This window comes from Micrasema longulum, unplaced genomic scaffold (genome assembly GCF_059751315.1).
Source record: "Micrasema longulum isolate JH-2025_06_02 unplaced genomic scaffold, ASM5975131v1 h1tg000453l, whole genome shotgun sequence".
Classification (NCBI taxonomy): Eukaryota; Metazoa; Arthropoda; class Insecta; order Trichoptera; family Brachycentridae; genus Micrasema; species Micrasema longulum.
In genome coordinates, this window is record NW_028277652.1 from 1,592,405 (window position 1) to 1,604,684 (window position 12,280).

The following is a 12,280-nucleotide window of genomic DNA, read 5'->3' on the forward strand; positions in this document are numbered from 1 at the left end:
GGACATGAACCTCTGACGTTACACGCGGAGTTATTTCAGAAATACAAAACTTTACAAAACGAAACGCTGATAATACGATATAATTTATTTTTTTAATTGACTTAGTTTAATAGTAAAAATTTTTTTGTTAAACCACTGAACTTCCCCATTAAAAATAATAACAATTACTAGTCTAAAATCTGATTTTGAAAATATTGTATTTTGTTTAAAAAATAATCATCATCGTCATTCCCCTTTCCGCACCGACCACATGACCGCAAGCTCTTCTTCAGAGCTTACTATTGCAAATTCCTTCTGTACGAAATATAGGATGTAACCAGTTTCTAACTTTACTTAATAAACAACTGCAATGTAATCCGTGGATATCTTTCTCATTTTAACTTCAAATCAGCTCACGCACACCCATCACATAAATGGTGACCCGGACGTGATCTGAACACGCAACCTCCTGTTTATCAACCCATCCTATAGTATAAACAGTTTCGAAGTCTATTTCGAGACTTGGTCTTCGAGTCTCGTCTCAGTCTCGAGACTGGAAGCCCCAGTTTTAACCTGAGAGCAGCCATCACAGCAAAAACACTCGTTCTGGTTCTGGTCCTATTTCATCACAGACTTGTGTTCTTTATTTGCCTGGACGCAGAGAAATATGAATTAATTATGTTTCCGGAAAAACTTCAATTGTTTCAAAGATTATTTTTCTGACAATACTTGATTGTTTGGCCACTTTTATTATAGGTACAAGTATCTTTTTTCATAGCCGTTATCATTAGTAACTTGAACATGTGAAAACATATTCTGAAACTGATTTGCATAGTGCAGACGATTATTGCTTACAATTAATTCCAACGAGCTTCCTTATTACTAGAAAGTGAAAATTTATCTTCCCACTGCTATGACTTGTCACTGACTGTAGATTACTGTGTTCTTCCTCTACCTTACTTCACACATTTATTAGGAGAAATCAAACAAACTAATCATAAAATTTCTCTTATTTATCACATCACGTTCATTGCGATTGCTAGAATAAACATTTCATTAACAATACTCTTCTCGATAATTACGTACTAATGCGATTATTTATGTATAAAAATACTCATAACACGTATGTTGTTTTATTTGATTTATTTTTTATTTTAATTGATTTACGGACAAAACCCATTTAAACATATGCTGTAATGAAAATAATTATAAAAAACACAACAATAAAAAGAAAAAGCTAAGACAAATTTAGTATACTGAACAAAACATTATGGGATCCTGGTTGATTATTGATACAAGAAATTTATAAGTATTTTTATTGAGTATCTAATATTTTTTTAACAATACGTAGAATATGTTCCAAATGTTTGTATGCAGGCTCGGTTTCCTCCCTAGGGAGACATTTACATATAAATTATAAGTATAAAATTAGTAAATGTTTTCAGGCATTACCTAGTAGGTATTGGTTCGATGGATGAATCTCACCCACGCCCACGTGATGAAGGTTTCAGCACTTTTAATTCACAAAAGTCAACACATGGAAAAGTTGAGGAAATGTGGATGTTTAAACATAGACAGAATGGTGAATATTACACAGTGTGTAAAGTGGCCACTTAAACCAGCCAATGACAAGTCATAAGCCCTGTAAATGCCTCGACTTCTATTTTTCCTTCTCAAAATGTTTTCCTTTTTTGTTGCTACAAATTAATATTTTTTTTAGTAAAGTTGATTAATTTAAAATCAAAATAATTTAGATCCTGATTTTTGTAAACTAATCTGATCATTCTGGGCTGAGTGGGCTTCGTAGAAAACGTTTTATCTCGCGTATTTTGTATGTAAAAAAGATTTTTCTATGGCAGAGAGAACGTTTGGAATACTACCCCTGGTCTCTGGAAACCATAGTTAGTTATATAATGACCGAGTAACAGAATTTCATTATTTCTGAGTCAACGTGAAGGAATATTAAAAGGTATTTGTTCAAGAATAGTTTGGACATATCATACAAACCATCGAGTATTTTACAGATCCAAATTAATTTTGCATTAAATTGACGTTTTGAAAGACTCGATAGATTGAAAGGGGGTTTTATGTCAGTTTATTTATAATTTATTAATGGCCTAAGCTAATTTGTACAAATTGTATAAAGTAATTTTAAAAGCAATGATATTTAAAATATGTCCGTATTAATTTCATAAATCTTACGTACATTTTATGATGTACACATTATGTATGTTATGCACGTTAGTATGAATAAATTGAATTTTACATATTTATAAACAGATTAGTTTTTGGTTCATTATTAAGTTTTGTAATGTCAGTAGTACCTATTTCCTATGTATAAATAAATGTGTATGTTGAATCAATGTAGACGGTAAGTTTGATTGTTTGTAAATAATGTTTCAGGGGTCTCAAACCAATTATAGTTGTCTCTTGTGATTCCTAGTTTGTAAGCAAATGTTTTACTACATTTCGAACTTGATTGATTTTATGAAACACTTTTTTAAATACTTTTTGCAATCTTAAAAATAATGCGAAAATTCGGGTAGTTTAAGTTTTTCTTTATTTGACATTTAAAAAACTGCCAACTTGATTTGATTTTCAATATCTTCAAAAATTTGACCTACACTAGAACTCCAGTCATCCGTATTGCCAAATATCTGGACTGTTATCAAGAAATTTTAAAAAAAAGTTATAATAACAAATAAAAAAGCGCGCTGGCGGCCGGCGCGTTTCTTCCTCAAAGCAATTTACTTGGCTAGACATGTTTAAGTAAGTTTTATGTAATAACGTCTGGCCCCCATTGATCCGGATAGTTGGAGTTTTACCGGTCTTGCTTTTATTTTTTAATTTCTCAAAAACATATACCCATTCCCTCTTCTTTTCAAAACCCATGTACTTTTTAAATATATTTTTTGGGCTGGTTTATTCTATGTCCAAAAATATTTTTGTATTCGTTAATATTAAACATGGTTTTAAGTAGACTCCGAATGATTTAATAAAATCTAATCGATTTTTGTTTATTTTTCAGATAACACGGATATTCCTTGGAGTCTTCTAAAGGGTATGTTTTTTTTCACAGTGGATTTTTTATGTTAAAACTTTGGTTTTGAAATAAACTAATAAATAATATATATATATAAATGGATACAATTATTTTCCACCACAATACAGTTATTTTTCTATTTAATTGTCGAAAATAAGGAAAGTTGAATCTATTTAATTTTAACGTTATGAAATATTCCTGAAACGTATGAAAAGCGTATAAGCTGTTTTCTTCCTTTTTCATGTGATGCTTGAAAAGGTATACCTACGTGCCTACTTTATCATTATAATTTAATAATATGGTGCTTAATTACGTTGAACCTGGAAACAAAACAAGGATTTAAAATTTGAAAAGATAACGACCCTACTTCACTAGGCCGGCAATTTAACTTATATATGAAACAGACATCCGGTAACTATCCGGTATCCGGCCTATCCCACCTAATTTTAGTATCCGGCTGTATACCAGATAGTAGCTTAATATCCGGCGAATACCCAATATTTATTTAACTGCGAAAAATTCATGAAATCAACGCCACTAAATTGATTTATTTATTTCGACCGTCTTTGAGATAAAGGAATTAACTTGAAAGTAAACTGAAAAGGTGACTTTTTTATATAAAAATGTTCGTCAGTGTTGAGTGTCTCCTAGAAAAAGAATTTAACCCGCAAATAAAAAATTTAAATTCAAAATTTTTTTTTCAATGATAAATATATTTGCGTGAAAATAATAAAGCGCAAAAGGCAAAACTACACAAAATCATTTATTGAATCAACTTATAAATCATATTGAAATTTAACTTATTGATCGATAAGTGATCATTAAAAATGTGAAAATATTTTAACCGCTTTTTATTTTGTGAACATTTTTTTTTGTTTTTCACTATGAGAGAAATTCAAGTACTGGGTGTTTTTTATTGTATCATTAGACATGAGCCGGATATCCGACTATCCGGCTGAACGTACTTGCCGGATATCCGGTATGCGGCCAAACCACTATCCGTTTCATCACCAATTTAAATACCTATCTACAAAAATAATATTCCAATAATATTAAGTAAAACAAAGTTTTAATCCATTTTGCGTTCTTAATAAAACTGTATTAAATGTGTGCGCAATACCAAACGTTAAACATTCTTGTTTAACAATAATGTAATTAATTATCATTGGGAATACTCTTCAGATTCTTAATAGAAAACAAGCATTATTATTAAATTTTGTTTTATTCATTCGCAAGCATAATACATAATAACATTAACGTCTTCAACATTTTTGCGTCCATGACCTTTAGAAATATCAAAAATCAATTACAAGTCATTATCAAACAGAATTATGCTTTTAACCGCAGGCCCAAGCTAATTAATGGCATACGATAGTCTAGAAAAGTAACTGAGGACCTTCGTTAATTAACTACGTATTTTTAAAATAATATTTTTATAAAAATACACACAAGTAAATTTCCATTTTTATTTATCTGCCTTATTTTAATAAAATGCGTGCCTTAAAAAAATAAAACCTTAGGTATTAAAAAATATAAAAATTTTCATGTGTCTAGCGGTTGAAATGATTCGGTATAATCTCACCTATATCGTTAAAGGTTTCAGTTGCTTACTTCACAAAAATCAACACGCGGAAGAATTGATGTTTAAACATAAGCAGAATGCTGAATATTACACAGTTTGTAAAGGGATCACGCCAATGACAGATTATAATCCCTGCTATGTAAATCAAAATCTTTCTATACCGCCGGTGAATTTTATTTATCTATGTGAAAGCTTATTTTATTTGATTTTATTGGAAAGCCAACAGACAATAGAATCAGGTTGTGGTCCAACAACAAACGTGTAATGGACGGTTTTGGTTTCCGCTTGCAATTCTCAACCCAATTACCTACGACCCGTTGTATCGCTGTAATATGCAGCTAACTTCGTGGTAAATAATCATAGAATGGTTTTCCTCCGTATAGACGACTCTATTGGGTTATTACTCTAAGATTATAACATAAGTAAAATGTGTGCTTCGATTCCTAGCTCTCTATCTTCCCACTGGCTATTACATTTTAGCGATCATTTTCTTCAGAGCTTAATTCCTAGCTAGGTCAAAATAATAACTGAACACACCTTAAGTAAATCATCATCGTCATTATCATTCCCTTATACACACCTAATGGTGCATAGGGTTGGTTAATGTCCCGCTCAATTGATATACCGTTTCGCGATCTTGTTTCTCGACCTGAAGAATATTCAGAAGAAAATTTGTTTTTTTTTCTCTTCGAATCGTACCGTATTTATCATCCGCCTGGGCACACATATATTTATTTGTTTATTAATATACACGGCGCGCAGTGCCTCTTAACTCACAAAAATCATTGTGTGTAGAAATAATTACTTCAAATAAAGCAAACGAAAAAAAAAAAGTTTATGTGCGTTACAGCGGTTATACAAAAAAATAAATCAATCTGTGCATAAAAAAATTGAAAAGGTAGAGAGATTTTTTCTCCAATATTCGAAGATACTAGTGTATATGAAACATATGAACGAGTTTCATGTTATATGGCTATTAAATTTTCTTTTCAAGTATTTTTTTAACACACCTAATGACCGCAGTTTCTCATTAAATTTACAATGACCTGATAAAAACTGCGTAGTCCAGTGATCAGGGATAACCCAATAAGATTTTAAGCGCTGGCGGATTGAAGGAAAAAAAAAGGTTACCGTTTCTTGAAGGGGAAGATTCCCATCGGCTTGCCAAGCATGGTAAATGTTGCACAGATATAAAGTGGTCACATAAACCAGCCAATGACCCTTCTATAATATGTTTTTGACCTGTGATGTAATATCTCGTTTATTAATATGAATAACTCCCAGGGCGGATTAATCTAATCCTTGTTCAAAAAAATTTAACAAACTCAAAATATTGTTGAAAAATACATTAAAATAATTCATTCAAAGTTATGCTATTTAAATAGATTCGGTTGGTCAGGTGTTAACATTTTGTCTTTTACATTCGCCACACGTGTTGAATGTAAATCTAGGGCCAGAGCAAACAATGAATACAGATTTAGTTGACACCCTTTCCCAGTATAAATGCGGATACACTTATGTTCATTTCCCTGGTGACAAATTTAAGTTTTCAATTTCATCAGAATGGTGTTTCGCAAGCGGATCCACATTTAGAAAATACCCCGTCCTCGAAAAGAGTGTTTTTCATCCAAATAGTAATTATTAGTGACCGACTGAAACAAGAGTTTCAACCGAAATCGAAACATATTTAAATGAGTTAAGTCACTGTTACGTACCGAAAATTTACTTTCTATACTGACAACTAACAAAAGACTGTAAATATCCCGTTCCTTCCCAAATCCTTCCTATTTCAAAACTTGTGCTTCTACCGTCCTGCGAGCAAGTCACATGTGGAAAGTTGTCTCTCAGATAAATCTTTATCATATACTGCGTCAGCATATTTCGAACAAAGTGAAGTTCAGTATTACCGGTATCCGTGCTGCACCAATAGTGAAGTGCTCCATATAAGAAACAATCGGAAAAACTTTAAAATAAAGTGAGTAACAATCTCCATACAGTCCACTAAACTCTAATTCCCTCTGTTATCAGAGGACGCGAGCTGAACATACATACAGTCACTTCGGAATGCCCGAAATAAGCATTTTTATTGGTAAACATTGTGAGTTCGTGAAAATACGTTCAATTTTTTTTTTTTTTAGTAAATTTGTTTATTTTACGCGATTTTCGGTTTGTTGTACCGTTACACATAACTTATATGTAACAGTTCTTCAATGTACGCTAAAAAAATAACTTTAAATTTTAAAAGTTTCGGCTATTTTTTAGCCGAAACCTCGGCTCGGCCGAAACTTGTTTTACTGTCCGAAACCGAAACTTTGGTCGGTCGCTAGTTATTATGTATATATAAAAACAGGTTTTTGCTACATAATCTATGATATTGCTGTAATTTAATTAAAACTACGGTTACATTCGTTCGTTCTTTGATTAATCACAGTTCATAATTCTACGTCATTGACAAAGCTATATATTTATATCGAGGCTACGTCAATAAAACACATATTTAAAAGTTCATGTTGAGAAATCAACAACAATTTAATGCTTTTTTTGTATTATGAAACTTACTAAGTTACGTATTTGGTACAATTATTTGTTTATTATGTTTTTTTTATTAATTTACGGGCTTTTTCAGTCGATTCAACAATGGCAAACTCAATTTCTTTATAATGCATACAGGTACAATTGAAATAAAATACTACTAAAGAAAATTAAAAGCTAGGATTAAAATATAAAATAATAATCACTACCTCAAGACAAGATCTGGTCTATCTTAGTGATTGTTTAAATCTAGAATGACTAACACCAAAAAAGATCAGATCTTGTCTCGAGTTTACAATGCGCACAATCGGGACATTGGTGCATGCAAGTCATAGTTTGTGCAGTGGCAATCAAGGAACTGCACTTTTTTATTTTGCTAGCGGATCGGAACATTATGAAGGCGGTCTTATCTCTACTCGGTTTTCTTATAAAGGATATTTACCCGAAAACAGCTATCGAGTCGACAACACTCATCCTGGATTCTGGTTCTATTTCACACACATAACTGTTTTCTTCATCCGACTGTACACTGGGTAAATAATGAATTAATACAAAAATCAATAAAGGCTAAAGAAACATTAGAAAATATAGTTTGAAAAAAACATAAGAAAACGTTCAAATTCGCAAGTTATAATTCTTGGTAAAAGTATATTGTAATTTTATAGAATAAAATAAAAATATTGATGAGTTATTGGTGCACTTTGTTTTTATTGAAATCGTTAATTATCGTATACGATTAAATAACTCGTCGAATTGTATAGTTTAAAATTAATTATAATTCACTCGATACCCTTTTTTTTGTGTACATTTTTATATAACATCCATAATATGACAAGTTACTGTTTGATGAAAAAGCTCAGGAGTCTTCTTGAAATCGTAATGCAAAGGATTTGGTCATTTTGGACAGATGTTCTTGAAAAAAGGTCTCTATACAGGTATCAAAGAAAGGATATTTGATTCTCAAACCAGTTTTCATTCAAGTAATAAACCTGTCGCCTCAGCATCATTTTATTATTTTTATTTAGTGATTCAAACATTATGTTTTCCAAGCTTTTTAAGTGCAGTCGTTACAATGTATCCCCGATTTATTATCAAAGACATTGTAAAATATACACAAAAATATAACTGCTTAAAAAATACATGTAAACACCCTCGAACCAGTTAATGAACTGCTTTGAATATTAATTATCAATATAGCGAACGTAATTCAATGCAATATCTCACTATCCCTGGACTGGCGCCTAAAACGTAAGACTGATCACCTCACCTTCCATGCAACAAAAATAATCTATGTACACTGCATTTGGAGTGGCAATGCAGTGCCATATGCACCACTGGGTGCGGATAGGGAAATGACGAATATGGCGACAGGTTTTGGAACACAACTGTTCCCTTTTCAAGGCGTTAAAACAAACAGTTTGGAACGGAAAATCACAATGTTTTGAGTCTACTAGTTTTAAGACGTGCCCGTCTCTCTGCGAGGGCACTAATTACACTAACATGAAAATCCCACTATACACCATCACAGTAGTTGCACATAATATAAAACCAACGTGCTGATAGGACATGCTACTCGAACCTAACGTCAATGTGCACTAATTTTAGTAAAAAAAATGTTTCAAAACAACTACATAACGGCAAGTTCTCCTAATTCACAAATCACTTTTAATCACGACTCTAACAAAGATACGGCATTTAAAATCTTACGAACCCATAATTAAGGGTTAAGAGTAAATAGTATGGAAATATTTCTCATTAGGAAGGCTTTAAAAAATATGTAATATCCCCTTTTTTATATACCAACTTGTAAAAACAATTATACCACGAATCCATTCATTATAGACCTTTTAAATTTATTCAAAATTGTAAATTCTTAGTTTTAAAAATGTTTGTAAAAGGCAGATTTGCCGTTTATGATAATAAAATAAAATTAGACGTACCTGTAGAAATTATAATGGACTTAGTATTGATGTAGACATTTTTAACTGCACGTTGCATTTGTACAGAAAATTTCCTTATGGAGTTGATGATTTGGGATAGTTGCTAAAATGTACATTTTGAGTGGTTTGTGCTATGTATATGTGGTTTGTACTATGTATATGTGCCTCACGTAATGTATATGTTTGTGTATGTTTTATATGTGCGTTTATGTGTGTATGCGTGGATGACTCGGGGTGTGCATTCGGTATTTTTATTTATTACCAACGATAACCTCCATGAAAATCGCATTTTTTTTAAAATTATTATTTTTTCACTTGAATTTCTTATTTATTTATTTTTTTGTCACATTTAGTGTTTAAATCTTTTGCATAATTTATTAAAACTTAATTGGTCTTTTTATGTTACAAAATCGTTGATTTTAATACTTTTTATGTATGACTGTATGTTTTCTGAATAAAATAAAATAAAAATAAAATTCAAAATAATAGTTTTAATAAATTTTGGATTTGACTATTTATATATTTGACTATTTTTATAACCAGAGATATTTTCGTAGTGTAAAATATTCCCCTTATGATACACCGTAATCATTAAGGCAAAACAGCTTATTTAATATGAACTTTTGTGCTTTGAATTATCGAATAAACTTTCTCTAATAAAATAGTTAGCTTTGCCTTATAGAAATACCAGTTATTGCCAATATTTTCTATGACTAAATAATGTTTTGAACTGAGTGGACACTTTCACTGCTCTTTTATTTGTAAAGGTCGGATCCACTCGTGTCTCTGCAATCAATTTATCGAAACATTTAATAAAATATATATCGCAAAAATACTTTTAAATTTTTTTAGGGCATCTATTTGTCTCATCTTACGCTTTTTAATGTCAAGACTTACGCGTGCCTAACTTTGTCACAATAGGGAAATATCACGTTCTACGAAAACCGATAAAAACATGTGAAATGGATTTAAAAAAATTATTGTATTTTCAAAGAAATATGGATATTGTGGAGAAATAATTTTGTAAATGAAATCGTTTAAAAATATGTTTTTACGAAAACTCGCCATGTTTGGGCCTTGACGATTGTGGCGTCAAGATTCGTGTCGACGCGACGTTCTATTTAAATTTAAACAATCGCAAACAAAGTTCAAAATTTAACAGAATCGTGACGTATTAGGGGCGTGGTCAATGCAATGAACTGTGTTCGCGGAAATTAAAAACTATAAATTATGAATTAAACTATGCTACTACTACAAAAAGTACAAAAAAACATTTTTTTTTCGACATTATTCCATAGAACCTTATCAATTTAAAATTGTTAAAAATTGATACTTACCTATCTGTAATTTTTTTTAAATACTACAAAAAAATATTTTTTTTTTTTTTTTTACACTGTATCATATCCAACTGAACAGCACGACTGCATGAATTTTGTATGAATTTTGGAAATCACCTAGACGGTACGCTTAACGATCGTCTGTATGTATCTACCGATCGACTACAAAGCCGGCTCCTTTAACGTCTCGATACAAACACTCCGAAATATAGTAAAACAGATGGAAAAAATAAAATAACTAAATGATTTTTTTAGAATGGTAACTTTTTGACTCCTAGATACTCTTATTTGTTTATAGAACAGAATCTAGCGACATTATTTTCACATCTAGGCGTTCGTTTTATTAAAGTGACAGTTATGTCAGAATTTAATTCGACTTCAAAATTTACTTATTTTTCTCTCATATTTTTAATAGGCTTTAAAATTTTTGATAAATCATAATTAAAGGAAAAATTACTCGGTGGAACAACATTTTGACACTTTCAATGCGTAGATAAATGTATCGAGGGGTTCTAGACCTGTCGGTATAAACCGATGTACTTACATCAAAACTTGATGATGGGGCTATCGGTAGTGTACCTTTATAGTCGTTCGGGAGACTTTTATCTTCAACTATGACCTCATACGAGAGTAACATACTTTAAGAGCGTAGATATGTGAACCGTGACGCACGCTTCCCCTTGTTTCATATCGATGTACCTACCCAAATCTTGAAGGTGGGGTTGGTAGTTTATCTTTATAATCGCCAGAGGGAATTTATCTTCAACTATACAGTCAAGGTGAAGGTATGACGTCTTTATCTTCCCATAATAATCGAGGCACTGGACTTGGAGAAAGAAATGCAGACCTAGTGTTAGGGAGGCGAGAATTTATTTACGGGGACCCTTTACATTATATTCACACTGGTCTCAGTGATGTCAGGATCTTATGTAACTCTCACCTCTATCTTCTTGATAATAATTGATGATTTAAGAAAATGCTCAACTTCTTTACAATGCCCATATTGCAGTTTATACTTATAATTTGTCTCTTGAATGCAATATGATCATTTATGATCAGTCTTCTTCAGGTCGCAGTCCAGAAAACGAATAACCAGTTAATATCGTGAAGAAAAACAGTATTCAATATATTTCAAGTTTCTGTCGAAAAATTAATCCGTAATCTCATACACAACAGTTAAATCCGCCAACCACTACACTACGAGGCGGACATTTAATGATTTCTCAACAGAGTGAATTAATTTGATATCAATAATGAAATCAATTAATAACACCGAATATTATGTAGGTAACGCCTTTCACGTTTCAAAATTGACGTCTCGCCGGCATCATAAAAAATATCGAGTAAAACGATTAGGTTCTTTGGAGAGCCAAAAAAACAATCACCTGGGCCCGTCCAGGGTCCAATTAGTCCTTGTAAGACCCTCCCCGCGTAACCTGGTTTGTATGGACCCGCCCTTCGTGTTTTTTTTTCAAAATTATTTTTGATACGCGGTTGAACACGCCGCTTCCTGTGTTTTGTTTTACGGCTTTATTTCATCGCCTGTTATAAGGGGTGTTAATCACAAAACTGGTTGCATACATTATTCACAATGGATTTAAAATAGCGGTACAATCATTTTTAGAATTTGTTTTCTGTTGTTTCACAATTGTTTTTGTATTTTTTTAAGTGTCATTTATATTTGTGTAGTTTATACCTAGACGACTAATACATTTTGCGCTTACGCTTGCGGGTTTATGCATTCTTTTATTTTTTAGCAAATTACTAAAAAGCATTTGCAATGCAGCTTAAACCTAATTTACTCCTTAATAGAGCAGGCACTTCACCTTGCCTAATTAACTAGTTATTATACTACCTTGGTAATCAA

At 31.7% G+C, this 12,280-nt stretch overlaps 1 protein-coding gene across 3 annotated transcripts in view; it reads left to right on the top strand.

Moving 5' to 3' along the window:
- The window catches only part of LOC148281489 (uncharacterized), a 163,909-nt gene that overhangs the window by 46,117 nt on the left and 105,512 nt on the right, over positions 1–12,280 (top strand). For all 3 annotated transcript variants that reach the window (XM_088226634.1, XM_088226636.1, XM_088226635.1), the window contains one exon: positions 3,008–3,040. The gene's annotated coding sequence lies outside the window, so the exon portion shown is untranslated. The remainder of the gene's footprint in view (positions 1–3,007; positions 3,041–12,280) is intronic.